Source organism: Zeugodacus cucurbitae, chromosome 2 (assembly GCF_028554725.1).
Source record: "Zeugodacus cucurbitae isolate PBARC_wt_2022May chromosome 2, idZeuCucr1.2, whole genome shotgun sequence".
Lineage (NCBI taxonomy): Eukaryota > Metazoa > Arthropoda > Insecta > Diptera > Tephritidae > Zeugodacus > Zeugodacus cucurbitae.
In genome coordinates this window covers 7,035,763-7,059,182 of record NC_071667.1, presented here as the reverse complement: position 1 = coordinate 7,059,182, position 23,420 = coordinate 7,035,763, and the positions used below count along the sequence as shown (strand labels likewise).

Here is a 23,420-nt window from a genome sequence, read left to right as displayed (position 1 = left end):
TGTTTCTGACGTTTTTCGTTAGTGAGTTAACCCACTTTTAGTCATTTTCTACCTAACCTTTGTATGGGAGATGGGCGTGGTTATTATCCGATTTCAACTATTTTCTGGTGTGTGGTTGTGTTCGTAAGAGAACCGACTGCAGAAAGTTTGGTTTATATAGCTTTATTGATTTGCGAGATATATACAAATAACCGATATGGGGGCTGGGCCACGCCCACTTTCCCAAAAAAATTACATCCAAATATGCCCCTTCATAGTGCGATCCTTAATTCCAAATTTTACTTTTATAACTTCATTTATGACTTAGTTATGACACTTTATAGGTTTTTGGTTTTCGCCATTTTGTTGGCGTGGCAATGGTGCGATTCCGCCCATTTTCGAAAGCAACCCTATCACGGTCCCAAGGAATGTTTGTGCCAAGTTTCGTCAAGATATCTCAATGTTTACTCAAGCTACAGCTTGCACAGATGGACAGACGGACGGACGGACAGACATCCGGATTTCAAATCTACTCGTCACCCTGATCACTTTGGTATATAAATGAATCTATATCTCAATCTTTTAGGTTTTGGTGTTACAAACAACCGTTATGTGAACAAAACTATAATACTCTCTTAGCAACTTTTGTTGCGAGAGTATAAAAAAACAAATATTTTCAAAAATATCAGAATATTGAGAGTTATCCAGTACTCTAGGGTCCAAACTATATAAAATGCTCTGGTTGAGAGTTACCACATGTTAGAGGCATTATTTTACCTAAATTTTGTTGTGTAATTTTTGTTAGTGTTCAAGCTGTCTGGTGAAAGATCATAGGTTAGGCATTCAAAGTGACTTTATATTGGGAGTTGGCGTGGCTGCCGATTTCAGACTCTTTTAAATAAAATTAAATTCGAATTTTTCAAGATTTTTTAATATTTTATGGGGTTAGGGGTAGTCAGGATTTTCAAAAAAAAAAAAAATATTTTTTTTTGCACTTTGTTAAGTGTAATATCTAAAAAATATTCTCTGAAAATTTGAAGTTCATCTGATAATTACTTTTCGAGTTATTTGACAAATAACAGAGTGTGCTCTGGAGTACCCGAGCAAACGCTAGTATAAAATTTTAAATGCGTTTTTCTCAAAACTATGGTTTTTGAACTGGCAACAAATGTAACTCGAAAACGCTTAGTTGATTTTGATGCAATGAATCGAAGCTGTTTTTTTTCTAAAAAATTTCGAATTTTTAAGTCCAATTAAATAAAGTCCAAAAAAAAATAAAGTAGAAACAAATTTCCTGAGGCCGCCATTTTGTTAACTTTTGTAAAAAAAAAAACAAAAAAGCATCGATTAGGTTCTCGATTATCTATTTATAAACTATTTTTTTCTTATTTTCAAGGACTTTTGATTCTCATCTCAAGAAATTTTTTGGAACTGGTTCAACACAAACAGCTATAACTTTGGAAATTAACACGTTGACTGCCAACTACGAGATAACTCGTAGTATGATTTCCCTGCCAGGAAGCCAACTACGAGTTATCTCGTACTACCTAAAACTACCACTTTTTGTGTAGCTACGAGTAAAACCTTATTATAATAGTGTTAGTATCGATAAATGGCTTCTTGGAAAAAAAATTTTGTGTTTGGCTTCGGTGAGCTGTTTTAATTAAAAAAAATATTATGAAAAAATTCATTCAATATAATGGAAAAATTAACTCAAATACAATAAATAAAGCAATATATTATTGCTTGTGGTAGTTTTTAAAACAATTTTTCACACAAAGGGCTGGCTTCTCTGGACAGGCTGGACAGAAGTGCCTACCTACTATGAGATAATTCGTAGCGTTCTTTCCCAGACGCCAACTACGAGATAACTCGTAGGTCCTTTTTCTCCTTAAAAAAACATCATTTTTGATTTTTGATGATACCAATGATCTAGAAATAGAGGTTCTAGTAATATAATGTGAAAAAATCAAAATGTCATTTTTGGACAGTTTTCAGAAAATGGCCTTGGCAGTCAACGTGTTAAAATTTTTTCTTTAAATTTTTGTGACTTCAAGTCAAACAATGTGTAATAATGCCATATTATTACTTTTGAAAATAACGTGATTTAATAGCAAAAAACATACTGAAAATTCTGATTTATTCGTGTTTCTGACTACCCCCAACACTTTAAATTTTGTCATTTTATTTTAAAATTAAATAAGACATACTTTAGAGTCATATAAAATCGATTGAATTTTTCGCAAATGTCAAAAAAAGTTTATAAATAATTTCAAAGTTGTAAAAAATTATTTAAATTTTATATAGCATTTCGGAAATAATATTTTCTAAATTTGCAATACTCATCGCAAACTAAATTGCATTGTTAAACAAAAGACTTAAGCAACGAACTTGCTGCATGAGATGAGATGTATGTACGTGTATATGGCCTGTGAATGATGTGGCATTGCATTTTTTACAGTTAAAAATGAAACATTTGAAAAAAAATAATGCATTTTAAAATATTTAATATTTTTTGTTTGTATTTTCAAGAAAAACATAAAAAAGTTTGTTGTCCATTAATTGTCTTAAAATTCACAGCACTAGTGTAGTACATACACCGTTTCACAGCAGTCTTGTAAAAAAAAATATGCACACATAAAAAAGTGCCAAGAATTTGCGCAATAAACCCACATTTTAATTTAGACGAATTTTGTACAATACCCGCCAGTACAACAACCAACAGTCGTAGGATAATAACACAATTAACACAGAATTAACGGCTTAAAATAGGTTTTAGCTGGTGTTAGCTTTTGCTTCGCCACTGCAATGTGGCATAATTATTTCGTTTGATTGTTGCTTGCAGCTATTTTATGATGTACAGGAGCCGAACAAACCGATTGAAAATTTGCTTCAAAAAATTTTAATTGCATGTACTGCTGACTCAAATTGCTTTAAATTGCGCCAAAGTGCCAATAATAATAAAAATCTTTGCTTATTTATCTTATCCATGTGATTGAGATATCATTGTTGCAATGTGAAATACAAACATGTGTTGTTGTAATATTGCAGCAATGACGAAAATCAAATCTAAAGTATAACAAAGTAGCGCCGCCATTGCTGAGCTGACGTAGAAACAAAAACAACAACAAAAATGCTTGTGTAAGCGTTGATTAAAAACTCAATAAATCAGCTGTGGCAATAAGATATTAATTCTTTGATGGATTACTTTCAAGCAAAGCGTTGTTTGTGGTTGCCTCAGTATTCGTTTACGGCTAACCGTTACAATGAAGACAACCATTTCCGGTGGTAAATGAAAATAAAACTAATTGGCAATCAAACGGGCAATAACTGTGTTGAGCAATAGCGTTCATATGAGCCAAAATTAAGCAGCAATGTCAAATTGCATTTGCGAAAACACACACTCATTTACCAGTAACGGCATTAACTTATATAGGTATATACTTGAGTTTCGCATTTATGTGGCACAATTTGCTTTGCGAAAGCAACCTTGCCACTTAATGCTAAAAATTAAGTTATAAATTCTTTTATTTCCAATGCCAACTACAACACACACACACACACATCCACACACAGTTGACTATCCGCAAATGTTTTGCCTTCCATTTGCTCGTTTCCTTTGTTCGGCGTCTTTAATTGGCTTTGACAATTGCAACAACAATTGCGCGAAAATAAGAAAAAAGCACAAAAACAATAATACATATATATATATGTATGTAAAAAGCGCCAGGAAACAAGGCAAAGTTTCACCGAACACTTTTTATACCACTCAAAGGAAGATTTCAGAACTAGTTTGAATGGAATATGAGACATTTCGTTCCCGTAGTAGACATGTTTCAAGTAATAGCAAAGGAATTATATCCACCTCATCATCATCTCATCGACACTGTCTCAAACAATTTAAGAACAAAATATGACCAGTAATAGTACCATTTCACCCACTTGAAACTAGTCTGAAACTGATCTTTGGAGTACTCTCGTGGGATATGAGCTTTGCAATTGTTTGGAGTGGTATGTATGAAAACAAATATATAGCAAATGCTTGTATGCGACAGCAATTAGTTGCAGGGTAGTGAGATATCAAAGTGAATGCCAAGGTATGTGCAACGGGTGCAAGTTTTTGCTAAAGGTATAGTAGGAACAGTGACGTAGTATTATTCAAAATATAAGCAAATTATTTTAAAATTAATTATATTTAGCCTTCTTAGCTATCAAATCCAACGTGAATGAAAAAATTCCCAAATAAATGTCCCGAAAATAATTTATTTATGATTAAAATATATGGATTATACTTTATATATTCTATATATGTGACCTGGTCTACGAAAAGGGAGCTAACGTGCGAAAACTAGTCTTATGGGAAACAGCAGTTAAAAAAAAGCATCTCATCTTCCATCCGAATCAACTAAAAGCAATAAAGTCGTAATTGTGTCCCACTGTACCACAAACCAGCATTGGTCAGCGGCATATAGAAAAGAGGCGTTAGTGCCGGCAACCGTGGCAGGAAATGGCAAAAAGCGTTTGAAAGTTTAAGCAGACAAACGCCAGCTGTCCAAAGCGCCGGCCGCTGGCTCTTTGGGTAGCAGCAACAATCGAGCAATTTCACTTCACATTTGCGCCCAACTAATTGCCTGGAATGTCATGGCGTTGTCAAAAAAAGCATTTCCTCAGTTAGAACAAATGAAATTTATTTCGAATGCAGAACTTTTCTTGTAGTTGTTGCGCCACAACAGCATTTTAAAGTGAAATGCTTAATTTTGTTTTGGAATATGGCAACCATTACACGTTTAACTGGGTATGTGCAAATGCACTTTACTGATTGACGATGTTTTATGGCGCACTATAAATGGTTGCTTTTAATTTATGGGGAGTATCTAGGTATCATTTGGTTTTGCGAGCAGGCTAGAGGTGTGCTATGGAAATGTGGGTCAGTCACTTTTATATCACTTGTACATTTTTAGTGTGATTGATAAGCGCTAAAGAGAGCAGAGTTTCTTCAAAGCAATGTCACACCAGGAAAGAGTTTTGTTTTACTAAGTGTCTTTAGTAATTATAATGGTAATGGTATTGGTATTGGTATTGGTAATGGTTGTGGTAATGGTATTAAAAACGATAACCATATTGTTATGTTGTTAATCGGTAAGTAATTGTAATGGTAATTATAATGGTAATGTTACTGGTAATAATTAAATAATAAATGTAATGGAAATTATATTTATTTAATGCTTTCGCAGAAGCAGAAAATGATAAAGTCAAAATTATAAAAAAAAGTACATAGTAATTAAAAAAGGGTACTTAAAGTAATATTGCTTGAATGGTAAAAGTAATGCTAACGATAATGAAAATACTTATGTTATAAAAGTGAAAAAAAAAAAAATGATAAAGTCAAAATTATAAAAAAAAGTACATAGTAATTAAAAAAGGGTACTTAAAGTAATATTGCTTGAATGGTAAAAGTAATGCTAACGATAATGAAAATACTTATGTTAACTACATATATTGGCAGAAGTTAGTTTGGTAATTATTAAGTAATGGGAATGAAAATGAAATAGTTCTAGTGCCTTCATTTACTTTAATAACATTTTTAGCATATTATTACCATTGCTTCGTATCGTGAGATATACGATTTAGCACATCCAAATTTAGGAGGCTGTATATATACACTGTTGCTCTTCATTAATCAAAATACTCCAATTTCAGCAGTTAACTGACCGATACTTAAAAAAATGTAAAATATAATCCGAACTGTAAAGTTAACCACAATAGCGGTTTGCCGCATACGAAAAACATTCAATCCAAGACAATGTCAATGGGAGAATTCCAACAGGATTTGTCATAAAATATCAACGGCAATTAAGGCTCATAACAAAATTGTTGCCACAGCAGGCGACTTCACGACTCTTTGTGCAATGTATCTCTTACGCCTTAAGCGATCGCTTTGCTTTTATTGTGGCAATTGAGCACGTGCTGCATTTATTACGAGGTCATTTTTTACGAGGTCAATTGTTGGCAGGAAGCGCAGTCATTTGAGAGAAATTAAACTTCTATGCAACAGTTTTATTGCGGTTGTTCCAGAAAGTGCTTTCAGCAATTGCTTTCAAAGATGTTGTTGTACATTTGAATTAGATTTTTTATGCGTTTTTCAGACAATTTGCATTTTATTGCTGGCAGTGATCATTCGATGATTAATGGATTTTGAAAATTAGTTGAAAATTATTTTTTTATATTAATAAGTATTTACTCGAATTTCGTTAGATGGCGCTGAAGTCCATATATGTATCTAGCAAAGCCTGTCTACTAAATCTTCTCAAGTATTCGTGATATTTATTACATTGGGCTGAAATACTCGCTTACTAAAGCATGGTTTAAATGTTGTCAAATTTAATAACATTAATTTTACATACATCAAAAAATGACATGAGTCGATTGTCTTCAAAGCTTGTTTTCCTCCAAAACTGTTTATGTATATTTTAAGTAATTTTGCAAAGTTTTTGAACAAAAATATTTCAAATTTAATCTATTCTCTCAAACTAAAATCTTCTGTAGATTTATTATCATACACAGCTAAATTTGCATAATAACCACGAACTTATTTTCCAAATCTATTTATTTTTTCTGTTTTTCGCAAATCAAACCGAAATGTATAAAAAAATATCGCATAAAAAATCGAGTATCATAAATTATAAGCCGCACTCATTGGGGGGAACTGGTGCACGCGATGACATTTATTACTCATTATTCTAGTAGATTGACTTTGATAGGTGCATAAGACATTAAACGGTGTTCCGCGAAAACTTTGTATATGCAAAAATGGACGATGGGCTATAAAATCGAACATGAGACAATTAAAAGTTGCAATTTTTGATTGCCAAAAATGTGTTGCAACATGCTTAATTAGTTTAAAAAATTTGTTTTAATTGTTGCTACACAAATGGAGCGCACGAAAGAAAGTGATGGAATCGTAAAACAAATTTGTTTGAGTATTAAAATTAAGAAAGCGTGTTTTCTTTTTACAATCACATAATTTTCATATGTCTATATTTGTATTCGTATACGATAAGCTCATTTAAATAAGCAGCAATTTTCAAAAACATATTTGTGTATTGACATAAAATTTGTGATCAACGAAATTGGAAAAAAATAAGAAATTAAAAAAAATAATAAATGAAATCTAAGATATCTACCACTGAGCCAGTGAGTCTGGCGCGGCGTTAGAAGACTTTTTATAATTTTTTTTTATTTTTTCTATTTTTGGTTTTATTTATTTTTTTTTATTTTTTTCTATTTTTGGTTTTTTTTTATTATTATCTTCCCTAGACTCTTGCAGAACATTAGCACGAGTGCTACAACCTGTAAGCGACAAAGCAAACAACTCATGGCGTACAAGCAACTCAACTAATTTGCATTGGGACATTCGCAAACCAGATTTGGCAATCAAAATTAGCCAGCAACGAAAATCAAAAGATATCCAATTCAAACTAATTAATATAAAATCAGTTTTAAATGTTTTTTATGCCATTTTAATAACGTGCTTGCTTACTTAGCTGATTGCTTTTAGCGCTGCATGCAGCCGTTATGAGTCTACACACAGATGGACCTCTAACATGTGTGTGTGTGTGTTGTCATCTCATATTTCATGCTGATAGCGTTGATTAATATTGAAAGATTTGTCATTTGATTATTTATACAATGGCAAAATCATTCATTAATTTCACACAAAAACAATAAAACGTGAACTATAGGAAGTCAACGAGCGATTTCAAATTTGCTATGCATGCAAAGTTCGATGTGTATTTTTGTGTGTGTGTTTAAGTATATATGGTATTGTAGAACTTGCTAGCAATTTCATTAAAAATCCGCTAAACATGTTAGATTTGAACTAGAAGTAAGGCAACGCATATTGTTAACAAGCAGTGTTGGAAAAATTAATAGATATATATATATTCTCATCTATATAGAATTATATCAAATAAGCCGTCTAAATGAAACCACTTAAACAAGTTTGTAGAATATTCTAGTGATTTAGTTTTAGAACAAACAAATTTAAATTTTTATATTTAATTATTTCTCTTTTATTTATTTAGGAAATATTATAATAAATAGTATGTGAGTAGATATTTATGTAGTTCGATGTCCGACAGTTACGTATGTAATATTACTTTTATTTATTTATTTTAATTTATATGAGTAAAATTTCTATTTATTTTCTCTTCACATATAAGAGCTGTTTCCACTATTGTGCCCATATACACTGAAAAACTCTCGGCTGGGTATTGGAAAAAATCAAGTTTCTTCGAAAGATTGAATTATAAGTAAAATAATAGTATTTTCGCTTTTCGAAGTTAACTTCGAAAATTTAAATATTTGTCTTGGAATTTCGAAAATTCGAAAAAATTTAATAGAAACTAAAAAAATATATATAACATTTTTAGAACAACCTTTTATGACTTGAACTTAACTTCGAAAATTTAAATATTTGGCTTCGAATTTCAAAAATTCGAAAAGATTTAATAAAAACTAAAAAAAATATACATAACATTTTTCGAACAACCTTTTATGACTTGAAGTTAACTTCGAAAATTTATTTATTTGTCTTCGAATTTCGAAAATTCGAAAAGATTTATTAAAAACTAACAAAATATATATAGTTAATATATAAGTTAGCTTCGAAAATTAAAATATGTCTCTTTGAATTTCGAAAATTCGAAAAGATTTTTTGAAAACTAAAAAAAAATATATATAAATCTTTCGAACAAGCTTTCACTTTTCGAAGTTAACATCGAAAATTAAAATATTTATCTTCGAATTTCGAAAACTCTTAAAAAGTTACAAAAAAATAAATAAATGTACAAAATTTTTCGAACAGTCTTCGAAAATATGAAAACTTTACATTTCGAAAATGCAGTAGGAAAAACACTGTTAACACTTTATATACCCCTGCTTCCTAACTCTTTATTTTTTGCTTTTATTGCCTTTTTCCAACTGCACATATCAGTAACCGTAACGCAATAAAAGCAAAAAAAAAAATAAAAATTTTCCCTCAAATAACAGTGTGCAATAAAAAATACTAAAGAAAGATACCAAAAAATTAATAGCTGTAATTTGTCAGCATGTGTCCAACACTTACCCGTTATATGTTTTTGTTGTTGTTGTTATCTGCTAGCTACTAACCGCTTGACGCCACAAATCAATCGCTTGCAACGGTCTCCCGCATCAGGTTTCCCGCATAGTTGCTCTACTTTTGATCGTTCATATATTATTGCTGTTTGTTGTTTTTGTTGTCCGTTGCAGCGCTGCGCATATTTTACTCTCATATAAAATGACTGAAAAGCTTTTAAGTTGTTTTTATTGATTTTTTTAACGCGTCTTCGGCATTAGTTTCAGTTTTTAGTGGTAATTAAGGCGCTTGGCCAAGATGGCATCACGAAATTCTTACTGTTGGCGCACTACACTTGGTGCTCTACGCTTTGTCGGCATGCACAGTGTTGCATACGGTGGTTGTACTAAAGTTAGAGATGATTTAAAGATACTTTTCTTTTCGTTTTTATTTGCTACCGCACAACTGAAATGAGATTGAAGGAAAAAGAAAAGAGTTGAAGCAATTCTAAATTGATTTTGTTTTAAGTGTTTTTTTGTTGTTGTGATTTTTTACGTTTGGTTAGTGTATATAACATATAACTCGTCTAGCCAGCATAATTAATATAAGTTGTTTATTAGCTTGCTGTTTTAATTTTAATGGCTTAAATTATTGTATAAAAAAAATATTATTTTTGCGCGGAAAAAATATTTTTTTTTTTTGTCACTTTTATAAAAAAAGAAACAAAAAATATATATTTTGTTAAAAAAATAAGAATTTTTCATATAAATTTTTTTTTTTCGGAATAAAAAATAGATTTTTTCTTCTCACTTTTATTTATTAAAATAAAATCTCAAAAAAATTTAAAAAAAATTCTTCACAAATTTATATCGGACGTCATTAGTAGCAAAGCAACCGCTGTCTAAAATATGTTCCAGCGCTCGCTAATCTGTTATGAAATATTTATTAAACATAATGTGTCTAAATAAATTATAACACATTGTTTGGTATAAAAGAAGTTGAAACCTTTGTGTTCTTATTTTTTAGCTTGTTTATTAATAACTTCATTTGTATGCTGTCTCGTTAATTTCTTATCTGCTGGCAGCGATATTCTTTATATTTATTCAATGCATTCGAAATTAGCTTATTAATTTTTAATTAATATTTTCATAATTTTTAAATTCATTAATAACTAAATATATGAGTTTCCTACTTTTTTGTTCGATAGATTAATCTAGACTAGACTAGAGATTTCGTTTAAACTTGTGAGAATTATAATTGTATGTGGCATATGATTATTCTTACTCACAAGAGAAGTGAAATGAGCAAACAATATTACATATCGGATATGAATGCTATTGACGATTGGTTCACCAAAAAAGTATACAATTTTTTCTAATAATAATCGCTTTTCTAAAGTTCTATCCAGACTTCATAATATTTACACGCTGGAGAGTTCTGGAAGTCCAAAATTCAATAACATGTTTTAGTATAAGAATTCCATAGCAGAAAATAAGTATTTTTGATGCACAACTTCAAATTCATTAATAACTAAATATATGAGTTTCCTACTTTTTTGCTCGATAGATTAATTTAGACTAGTCTATCGATTTCTTAAGCTTATAAGAATTATATATAAACTGAGTGTCATATGATTATTCTTACTCACAAGAGAAGAGAAATAAGTCAAACAATATTATATATCGGATATTAATGCCATTGACGATTGGATCACCAAAAAAATATAAAAAAAATTTAGTATAAGAATTCCATAGCAGAAAATAAGTATTTTTGATGCACAACTTACATATATATTATATATGCAATTATATTATTAAATTTAAAATATTTACAAAAGCATTAATTTCCCTTATTGACCTCACACAGAATTGTACGAAAAACCAAAAGCAAAAAAAAAAAACGAATACGAAAATTGTAGTCCTGTCAAGGTGAAATTGCCGCAAAAATGAGACACCCCTTGACACAAATATAACCTTCGGGCAAAGCCCCACATACCAAAATCTACAGCAAACATGCACTCACGCACACACACACACACTCAATTGTATGACCAACAAGCTATTGTGCGCCAGAATGCCTGACGGCTGCGCGACATGACGGGTCTGCATGGTCAGTTATTTTCCGTATGCTCACCCATTTTTGGAGCTAATTAACTTGATTTTCGGTTGAACATATTTTGACCGCAAGTGTCATTGCCAAATTTTTGTAGAAGAATAAAGCGCCGAAGAAAAATAAAAATTGGGCATAAAAAATGCAACAGATAAAATGAAAAAAAAATGTGATAAAAAAGTCAGTAAAACTGAGGCAAGATAAAAAATATCGTGAAATATGTTTGTGTGTGTGTATGCCTGTGCGCAAAAATGCCAATTAAGACTGAATATAAGTGCGAGATAATTTTTGGCATTGTAATGTAATGTAAGCCAATGAATGGGTCGCTAAAAAAAGGGAATAAAAACAAAAGCAACAATAAAATAAAATGTAAGTGAAAACAAAAAGATTTTACTACAAGCGTGTAGGTTTTGTTACAATAACACAACAACAACCGAAGAATGCAGGCGCGTACAAGCAAAGGGTTTGTTCAAAGCGAAAACGAAAGACTTAAGCGACGAACCTGACTTGTCTATAAGAATATAAAAAAATAAAATAAAATAAAAAAAAATGAAATAAAATAAAATAAAATAAAATAAAATAAAATAAAATAAAATAAAATAAAATAAAATAAAATAAAATAAAATAAAATAAAATAAAATAAAATAAAATAAAATAAAATAAAATAAAATAAAATAAACAAAATAAAATAAAATAAAAAAAAAAAAATAAAATAAAATAGAATAAAATAAAATAGAATAAAATAAAATAAAATAAAATAAAATAAAATATAAAAAAAATAAAATAAAATAAAATAATATAAAATAAAATAAAATAAAATAAAATAAAATAAAATAAAATAAAATAAAATAAAATAAAATAAAATAAAATAAAATAAAATAAAATAAAATAAAATAAAATAAAATAAAATAAAATAAAATAAAATAAAATAAAATAAAATAAAATAAAATAAAATAAAATAAAAAATAAAAAAATTATATACAAAAATACATAAATGCTAATAAATAAAATAAAATAAAATAAAATAAAATAAAATAAAATAAAATAAAATAAAATAAAATAAAATAAAATAAAATAAAATAAAATAAAATAAAATAAAATAAAATAAAATAAAATAAAATAAAATAAAATAAAATAAAATAAAATAAAATAAAATAAAATAAAAAATAAAAAAATTATATACAAAAATACATAAATGCTATAAAAAAAGAAAATCTGCAGAAGTTATGAAGCACAAATTGAGGCGGGGCGCTAATTCTCCAATTTCGTCGCTAAAAATAGTCACTAGCTGTCTGCCTTTATGCATTTAAGTTTGTGTTTATTAAGCAAATTATGTGCAAATTATGCGAAGCTTATTTTATGATATTCTATTAGGTAAACAAATTGTAAAAACAAAAAAAAAGTGTTAAAGCCGAAAATAGAAGAAGTGATGTTGCAAATTAGAACGAAATGTTACAAAATTTGTTAATAAACTTAAAGCAAACTAGGAATATTTGAATTCGCCAATCGTTAGATAAATATAGAGGACATACATACATATATGCACATACGCACACCTCTTTTGTTTGTCATATGCTTCATTTATAACTTCCTAGCTGTACTTCTTAATGCAATCATACTAAAATACAAACAAACACACACACACTGAATTAACGTGATTAATGTTTAATTAATTTTCTACTTCTCATGCATATAAACAACAATGAGCTGCTAAATGAACACAAACGCGCTGGAATACAAAAAGAAAACATCCATATTTATATTTATATACACGATGTTTATTCATAACGCTCTAAGTAAGCATTAATGAACCGTAATTTATAGAAATTCGTTTAACTCATTGGTCTCTGTGTGTATTTTGTATTTATGCACATTTTTATGAGCTTTTCATTCTACGCAGTCGCACCTGTGCGGAGCTCACATTGTGTCGTGATGAAGAAAGATGATCGCTGTCAGTGAAATTTAAACACAGATTTCTTCTTTACATGCCGCGTTTGTATGCGTTGTATTTCGGATTTTTTATGTTTACACCGTTAATTTCTTCATTTTCCGCATTTTTTGGTAATATCAGCACCTTTGTGCCGTAGAATTGAAATTTGTTTAGGTTAATAACTACGTGTACTTACTTAATTAAGCCTGCGTGTGTTTGTGTGCGTTTAATGGAGTCGGGCGTTTTGCAAGTGTCGAAACAAGATTTATTATGATAGTAATTAGCTGCTTATTCAAGTTGAATGAAAAGCTAATTTGTTTATAAGAAAGTGAAAACTTTTAAAGCGAGGAAAGAGTGAGATACTTACTAAAAGAGGTTTACTATGTGGTAAAAATTAAAAAAATTATTTAAATTTAAATGTATATTTTTGTTTGTTTAATTTTACTTTGAATTTAAGTCTCTTAAGTTTAAGTTTATGTTTAAGTTTAAGTTTAAGTTTAAGTTTAAGTTTAAGTTTAAGTTTAAGTTTAAGTTTAAGTTTAAGTTTAAGTTTAAGTTTAAGTTTAAGTTTAAGTTTAAGTTTAAGTTTAAGTTTAAGTTTAAGTTTAAGTTTAAGTTTAAGTTTAAGTTTAAGTTTAAGTTTAAGTTTAAGTTTAAGTTTAAGTTTAAGTTTAAGTTTAAGTTTAAGTTTAAGTTTAAGTTTAAGTTTAAGTTTAAGTTTAAGTTTAAGTTTAAGTTTAAGTTTAAGTTTAAGTTTAAGTTTAAGTTTAAGTTTAAGTTTAAGTTTAAGTTTAAGTTTAAGTTTAAGTTTAAGTTTAAGTTTAAGTTTAAGTTTAAGTTTAAGTTTAAGTTTAAGTTTAAGTTTAAGTTTAAGTTTAAGTTTAAGTTTAAATTTAAGTTTAAGTTTAAGTTTAAGTTTAAGTTTAAGTTTAAGTTTAAGTTTAAGTTTAAGTTTAAGTTTAAGTTTAAGTTTAAGTTTAAGTTTAAGTTTAAGTTTAAGTTTAAGTTTAAGTTTAAGTTTAAGTTTAAGTTTACGTTTAAGTTTAAGTTTAAGTTTAAGTTTAAGTTTAAGTTTAAGTTTAAGTTTAAGTTTAAGTTTAAGTTTAAGTTTAAGTCAAATACTAATTTTAAATCCAAATTGCAGCTAACCAATCCACAATAAATAAGAATTATTTTTTGCTGTTTGTAATCAAAAATATTAAGCGCTTTTTGTCGGCACTTAAAATAGTTTGCGCGGTCGCCAGACAGAATGAGGTCACAACATATGAGTACTTCAATGACATATGCGTACATATATGTGGATACTCTGAAATGTACGTATATCATCTTCCATTGTGAGAAGCGTGCATTTATGTGATGAGGCAGCAAAACGTCATGTTCAACATCTGAGGAATCTGCCAGCAAAAGGCCGAAACTAAATGAATTCAAACAGCAGGAATGCTCGTCCGTCAAAAGCTATGTGCGTATGTAAAGCTAATGCATCACCAGCGGTAGCAGCAGGTAGTCCAAAGGCACAACAACGAGCTGACATAACAACAAAATGACATGAAGTGCTGCCATGCTGACCGCAAATATGGTGCTGGTGATTCTCAGTTGGCCAGCTAATGGAAACCAGCTAATGGAACAGTTTAACTTGAAATATTCGAATTTTGAAGCGAGTTCAAGAGCGGTGGATTTATGCTAACAATGACGTCGAGCGGTAAATTCAGCTTATGCATTAGCGGATAAGGCTCGGAGGCGGTATCTACGAAAGCTATGCGTCAGCTACTCTTTTCATATATGTACATGCAATACCGTTAGTTATGTGTGTGTGACTTTCGTCTGCTTTTTTAAACTGTAACACATTCATTTCTCCAATTTGTTTGTTTCGTATGTTTTGCTTAATATTTATATGTGTCTTTCATTTAAATTTTTTATAATTTTTAATTTATTTATTTTTGTTTGGTTGTTTTTGTGGTTTCTTGCTTGTCATCTTCAGCATTCCCATCATCCAGTTTTTTATTCATTATAATCTATTTATATACATATATAAGTGCTTTGGGTGTTTGTGTGAACTCGAATAAAATAAAATAAATTTACATACATATTTAAAAGCCAAAACAAGTTGGCAGCGACGCCCGCAAGCGTACAAAAACAACATTAAACCTTCGTGTGTCTGCTTTGCGCCCAGCAAATGCATACCTTTTATTTTAAACGGCGACCCAGCTCAGCATGTAAATGTCGTCTGCGATCACCGATCGTTCGCTATGTCATGTTCAACGAAATGAAGCGTAAAATACGCGCGGCTTATGACGTTGGCGTTTAAAAATGTCAGTTAACTGTGTAACTGTAACTGTTACTGTTACTGTTATCGTTATTGTTATTGTTATTATCAGCCACAATGCAGACAATAACCGCAGGTAATATATGTAACAGGAACTGAGTTATGTTTGGCTTTTGTTTAGCTATTTACTTTTTGAAATCTCAAAATTTATTCAGTAGCTGAATTAATGGAAATTTTTGTTTTGATTGCTTGATTAGGCGGATGCTGTTTGTTGCTGCTGCTATCGTTTATTGTAAACTCACTCATTGAAGACATGAAATGCAGTTTATTGGTTGATCTGTTTTAGTTTTTTTTATTAATACAGCTGTTTTTGTTGCATTTCTAGTATGCAAATTTTGCGGAAACTGCAAGAGTTCAATGAACAGTATTGACACGATTTTCAAGTTTAGGTTTAGGTTTGAAATAAATTTAAAATTACGTTTAAGTTTGAGTTCATGTTAAAAATTCAAAATTACAGAATTTTATGTGATAGTTTAAGTTTAAGTTTAAGTTTAAGTTTAAGTTCAAGTTTAAGTTTAAGTTCAAGTTCAAGTTTAAGTTTAAGTTTAAGTTTAAGTTTAAGTTTAAGTTTAAGTTTAAGTTTAAGTTTAAGTCCAAGTTTAAGTTTAAGTTCAAGTTCAAGTTTAAGTTTAAGTTTAAGTTTAAGTTTAAGTTTAAGTTTAAGTTTAAGTTTAAGTTTAAGTTTAAGTTTAAGTTTAAGTTTAAGTTTAAGTTTAAGTTTAAGTTTAAGTTTAAGTTTAAGTTTAAGTTTAAGTTTAAGTTTAAGTTTAAGTTTAAGTTTAAGTTTAAGTTTAAGTTTAAGTTTAAGTTTAAGTTTAAGTTTAAGTTTAAGTTTAAGTTTAAGTTTAAGTTTAAGTTTAAGTTTAAGTTTAAGTTCAAGTTTAAGTTTAAGTTTAAGTTTAAGTTTAAGTTTATGTTTAAGTTTAAGTTATGATAATGTTTAAGTTTAGGTCTAATAATTTTTTTATGTAAAATTTATAATTAAATTTAAATGATTTCTACTTCCTGCCTCGATATTTGATAGATTTCGAGTTACAAAAATATACAAAAAATGTCTTTCACTCAGTTCATGGTTCGAGGAAACACTCAGTTGCACACTCAGCACATTTCGGAATTCCGGTGCATACACGAGTACAAATATCTAGCACAAGTAGCTGGCAGAGCCACTTCTACTTTCCTTTGTCATTACAGTGCTACCGTTAAACGCAGCTCCAAGTGTCCACTTAACTACTTCAACACTTTAACTAATGGGATTTTCACGCAAGCACACACGCAAATCCACGGCACATGCACGCACCTGTCGACACGACAGTCTATTAAAATGTATTTTCGGTTTTCATTCGCTGCGCTACGCAAACGAAAGACTTAAGAAAGAAACTCGTGTTGTAATTAAATGTGGGTACTTTTGGTGTGAGTGCTTTTAATGAATAATGTTGGAAAGTGAAATAAAAAAAAAAGCACCAAATTAAATGAAAATAACCGAAAGAAAGTGTAGGCATATGCGCAGCAACAACAGCAACTAGGTCATTAACAGGAAGCAGTGAAGGTTGGAAGAAAACGCAGAGAAATTCCTATGCAGAGCATCAAAGCAACTTCGGCTGCTTGCGTGTCTACACATAATTCAGCATGAGTTTAGACTTTAATCAGCTGCTAACGCGACGCTAACTGGCTGCTACAGCAGCACCCTATATGGTGATGTCACATTTATAATATGCTCTCATTAGGGTGACAACAACAACAAGAACACAACAGGTAGCCAAAAAGATGAGCATGCGGCAGCTTCATTAGGAAGTCGGCAATGAGACATGGTCGAAATTAACTACTTTCAGGTGGTTGTATGACGAGGAAAAAAAATGAAATGAATGTGAAAAATTGTCAGCTTCAAAGTACGCATAAGTCATGCAAAAATAAGCATGCAGCAACAACAACAACAACAACACGAGAGAAAAACGAAACCAAGCAACAACAACGGAGAAAGAATCATTTCAGCGCAGAGAAATGCGAAAAGACACCGGAAAGCTCGTTATTGTCGCGCCAACACACTCGAATTGTGCGCATACATGTGTTTGTGTCTGTGTGTAAAAGTGATTCTCAGCCGTAAACAACAATTTACGACACATGAAATTAAAGTGGAGAGAAGCCTCCAGCTGACCCAATTTACAGGCACTTAAGTAAAGTACCAGCAACAACAATAACATCAATAATAATAACAACAACAATATTAAGCACTAACGCACCGCATATCCTAGACCAAAAAAATTGTAACAGCAACAACAATAGCAACAACAGTAGCCAAATGTATGACAATAACAATACGCTGGCCGCCAACTCCGCAATATCTACGTAATGAGAAATGGCTAACAAAAACAAAAGCAGCAAAAAACTTAAAAATTTAATTTCTCATAAAGGCGAAAATAAAAACAGTGAAAATAAAAATAATAATAATTGAGTAGAAATAAATAAAGTGTAATGCATATCAAATGGAATTTCCGTGCGGGTATGTTACCTCTGCCGGTTAGATGCCACCAACCAGTTTGCGTGGACAGTTGTGGCAAGTTGTTTTGGGTTCATCATCACCAAAAATATTGCCATGCCGCGAACGGCACATTTAAATGTTGACGGCGAGTTCAAGTGTGAGTTGGCTTGGAAAAAGTGGAGTAGCGCGAAATAAAAACTAAAGCGTAAACTCCCACACACGCTTGCTTGTAAGCATAGCTGCTAGAAAATAGAGAAAAAATGCTGTAATGAAATATCGCCCGAGTCGTACGCGGTACAGCGGCGATGTGGGTTGGAAATTTTTAATATTTTTGAATTTAAATTTGCTGGTGTGTGCATAATTTTAATTTTTTATGGAGACATCAAGATAAAGAGTGAGTGCTGAGAAATGGAAGGATTGATATACGAGCGTTTTGATAGAGTAAATGTTACTACCGAAGAAATGAAGGCTTTAGCTACTTCAGGGAAATGAATTTTTATAATATTCATATATCGCAGCAAATGGCTTAAAAATGCAGAGTTTATAAAATTTTTAATACAAAATTGCGAGAGTATAAAAAAAAAATTTAGTACAAATTTTTTAGTACAATATTTTTAGTACAAAAATTTATTAATTTTTATACAAAATTTTTAGATCAAAATTTTTAGTACAACATTTTTATACAAAATTTTTTATAAGAAATTTTTTATACAACATTTTTAGTACAAAATTTTAGTACATATTTTTCAATAGAAAACTTTGTGAAATTATTGGTACAAAGATATGGTTCACATTTTGTAGTGTGAAATATTTGAAAAAATGTTTACTAAACATATCTAGATTCAGTTTTAGTACAAATATTTGGTACACATTTCTTAGTAAAAATTTTTAGTACAAAAAATCTTGGTGTATGATTCACTTCAAAATTTGTAAAATTTGTTGACTTCAAAAATTGTAATTTTGAGCATTGCAAGCTCGTCGAAACCAAACAACAGTGACTTTGCAACAAAGTGGCGAAAAGAAAGCAACACACCGCCATAAATTGTTGGCAATTAAAGCAAATTGAGGTAAATTGAAATGGTTTAATTTCACCACTCCAACATAGTACAACTACATCTGTAATGAAACAATCAAAGCATTTCGACCATTTGACGAGATTGAACTGATGAGAATTTACAACTTCCGATAGGGATGCGAGTGAAATGTGTTGAGTGGAGAGCGTGGAAAAACATCGCAACAAAGTAAGTCCATCAAAGAGCGCATGTAAATTAATTAGACAAAAATCGGACGCCAAAATTTCCAAACGGACGAACATTAAGTTAATTGCTCCATTGCGAATAGTTTGTAAAAATCAATTTGAATTTGTTGAAAATATGTGCTTGTGTGAGTGCGCGTGCTTCTAAAAACATGTCTAGAAAATCGATAAATTTTTTCCACACATCATTGTATATTTATAGGCAACGGTAGTAACTAGACTAGCGGTATCCCTTACTTAGGCGTTAACAGCAGCTGTGCTGGCGCTTTTGATGGCATTGATTGAGCCGCTGTAACACTGATTACCGTTATCTATAATTAAATTTCGTCGGGTGTGCATTTTAGGCATATATTCACTTTTGATTTTCATTAATTACTTCGTTTTTAGGGCGCACAAGCTGCAAGATGAGAGGCGTCAAATGTTTTGATTAGCTGCCTTCAAGACAATAGAGAAGCGCACGAGCGTTAAAAATGAGTTTTTCAATCAACTAAATGATTTTAGGTTATGCGCGTGCACAGAGGTTTGAAATTAATATTGGAGAAGGCTGCATTTTATTATGGAGGAAATGGAACTAAACACCGGTCCAAAATATCAAAAATATCAAAAAATATAGCTTCTCTTAGACTCTTTCTAAAGAAAAATGTATGGAACTTCTGTTATATTTTCCATAAATATGCTAAATGTTGTTTAATTCTAGTTGGAATGGTAAAAGCAATCTTCATATATCTTATTTTCTATCCAATTCTCGAACCATTTTGGTATATATTATTACTAGAAAAGCTGGCAATGTTCCAATAACTTCAGAAAGCTACTGAAAAATTTGTAATATAGGGAAATATGGACAGTCAAACCGAAGACAAAAACATCAGCGTTATAAATAGTATAGAAACTGACTATTTTCAACTTAGCTGGAATTTTTGGTGAAGAAGAATCAAATACTACTACAAGAAATTGCTTTGTGATATGAAAGACACAACTATTGCAGATGGATGATTAAAGATTTGATATCTTAAAAATTTTACCTCTGTTCTTAACTAATAATTCTGATAGATCATTACGCTATACGACAAAGTCATTAAGAAAATGGTCATATGGATTTTAAGAAGACCAAGTATGACATAGAATTTACATAGAACTTGATTTCGTAATGAATTCCTGAATATTAATCTTTCAATAAGATAAATTGAGTTTTTCTGAATAAAATGATATAATCAAATGATGGAACGAACTGTTAGTGAAGTATTATGATATGGAATCACATCAATAATTGGAAGTGAAGCTGACAACATGACCTTTTTTAAGTAAGGACTAATGGATGAGAATTATTGATAGTTATGATCGTTTCTTTATAAAGACGAATGTAGCATTCTAAAGATTGTGATGAATGTTCTCAAAATATTACTCATCTCAACAACAACAAAAGCAACACCAGATTAAGTATACGAACCAAAGTAATAGGAGGTGTAATACTAGATGCTTGTGGACCCGAGCATGATTCGTAATACTTGTTTTAAGTGAAGTGAAGTGAATTTTAAAAAATACTTTTAGTACTAAGAAAATTTGAAATTTTTCGAATTCGAGCTAATTAGAGGTTATGTTAGGATCTGTATGAAATTTATTAAGAGATTATGAAAAATACAAATTTTTGTAAAAAGGCGTGTCAGACAACCAGCGATACTTGCATATAATGAAGTTGCAATTATATATAAATTATAATAATTCAGAACATAAAAAATCGTTCGTAAATAACCACCATTTGTTAATGACTGTCATTCAGCTGGCATTCGTTGGGGTAATTAGTGCGAGTAGTCTAAAGTCAGAAAAAAATGAAATAGTAAAAACTCAAAATAACAAAAATCGCCAAAAATTCTGTTGCAGAAATATGCGAAATGCACAAAAATAAACTGTAGCAATGGCGCATTTATAATAATTACAAGTTAATTTAGCATGTAATTAACTAATTAGGCAGGCGATTACTAAATCAAGTATTGGGTTTTTGCGGCGAGCCACATTAGTTGTATGGGTGAGAGTTGTGTGGAGACGGAGTGGCGGTGTGTCAGGGGTTGGGTTGCGCTGCATTTTCGAGTTTTGTGGCTTTTAGCGGCGGCAAGGCAAAGCTGAATATTGACCGATTTTACGAGAGGCGTACAACTTGAGAAAATATCTTCCGGCAACACCTACCCAAAACAACACAGAGTAGTGGAGGCAAATCGTGCCAAGAATGAATGTGTGCGAGTGTGTGTATTCGTAGCGAGAAAAAAAGTTGCTGTAAAGAATGCCGCATTTGCTTAAATTCACAAGCAGCTCATTTGCCTTTTTTTGTGTTGAGTTTTTTTTTTTGCAAAATTTTTTGCGAATTTTTTTGCCGCTTTTTGTTGTTTCTTTGTATACATTTTTGCGCTTATTTAGCTTGTGTTAATTGTTTAATTTTATTTTGACTTCACCAATGTACACTTTGCACAGTTTTTTGTGTGTTTTTTTGCAAATTATTTTCGCCCAGCAATTTTCCTAAGCGCATGCGTCGCTCACCTCTGGCTGAGCTGCACATGTGAAGCGATTAATCATTTTTGCCACTGACTAATTTGTAAAAACAACATTTTATTTCTGCTAATTCTTCTTGCCAATTTTTTTTCAGCAACTTATTGTAGTTTTTGGGATTTTTTTTGCAATTTTTTGTGGATTTTTTTTTTGTAGTTTTTTGTATTTTTTTTGTAGTTTTAATAACTATACTTGTTGGTTTGGTTACTTGCTGCTGTTATGGTGCTTAGAGCGCCCCGTTAAGGTTGGGCGTTGTGCGCAAGGTGCTTATTTGCGAAGATGAAAAATGTTTGTTGTTGTTGTATTTGTTAAGTTCTTCAACTTTTGGCGTATGCAAAAGAGGTCAATATTTGGTAAAAGCAAGAAATATTCTGCACAGAAGTGTTGTAGAATATGTTTTTCGGTTTACTGGGTGGACACTACTGTTTTTTTTTGCACATTATTGTTTGGTAATTTCTTAAATTTAAAATATTTTTTTGATTTTTTTTGTAGAAATTTGTTTTATGATTTCACTCGATTTTTTTTAAATTCAATGTAAAAATTTCATATTAGTATCATCATTCTTTAAATAAAATATAAAATATTTATAAAATTTATATTTTGAAAACTTAAGTTTTTTGACATAGTCTTCTCTTTTTGTTAACTCTATCAATTTTTCAGGTATCTCATAACCAAACTAAAGTAGAAAGTGATAAGTGTAAATAATTTGCTTACAGAAATTTCTTGGAATTAATTCATAAACCAACACTGCAGCAATGGATGTGTCAATCAAATTTTGTAAATACACTCGAGGCGATAATAGAAAAACGCTTTTGACAACTAATTGGAGCACAATAGTTATTGGCATTTAATTGTCTGCAGTATAAGACAACAAGAAAGCGCGACACAAAACAAATTATAAATTAATAATGATAAAAATAAATAAATAATTAAAAATTTGATAAATTAACAAATAAAATAAAATAAAATAAAATGAAATAAAATAAAATAAAATAAAATAAAATAAAATAAAATAAAATAAAATAAAATAAAATAAAATAAAGTGAAATAAAATAAAATAAAATAAAATAAAATAAAATAAAATAAAATAAAATAAAATAAAATAAAATAAAATAAAATAAAATAAAATAATAAAAAATAAACATTAAAATATATTTTAAAAATATTTTAAAAATAAAAAATGAAAAAATATAAAAACTGAAGCTACGGTGACTTCAATTGAGAAATCTCATAAAAGGCCACTTAATGCCAAACCTCTTGTGACGTCAATAGCGTTCAGAACCAAAGATTTCAGAAATTGGTAAGCTGATAAATTACGAAAGAAACTAAAAGAGTGCAAAATGCTGGAATCAAAATAAATCTTGGGAATATTGTGGTTGTTAAGCGCCAAAAAAGTGGAATCTCCAAAAAGATTAAGCAAAACAAATAAATAAATCAGCGCTAAATTTAATGTGTTTAATTATAGAAAAAAATAGAAAATAAGAGGAAAGAAAAAATGTCACACGTATAAAACAAATGTAATAAAATAGTGTTGCAGAACGTACAAAAATCTTATCAAAAATAACAAAAAATAAAAAACAAAAATGAAAGAAAAAACAACAAAAGAATCAAGACATTAAACTACTTAAAGCGATTGGGGGGAAAAATCGTAGCAGCAAACAGGAAATGTGAATATATAAATATTTGATAAACACAGAAATTTATGAAATGCGA

General features: G+C 30.0%; 1 protein-coding gene across 2 annotated transcripts in view; it reads right to left on the bottom strand.

The window, feature by feature from the left end:
- Positions 1-23,420, bottom strand: part of LOC105210054 (probable serine/threonine-protein kinase DDB_G0282963) — a 242,087-nt gene that overhangs the window by 54,422 nt on the left and 164,245 nt on the right. For both annotated transcript variants that reach the window (XM_011180777.3, XM_029038988.2), the window contains one exon: positions 9,107-9,541. The gene's annotated coding sequence lies outside the window, so the exon portion shown is untranslated. The remainder of the gene's footprint in view (positions 1-9,106; positions 9,542-23,420) is intronic.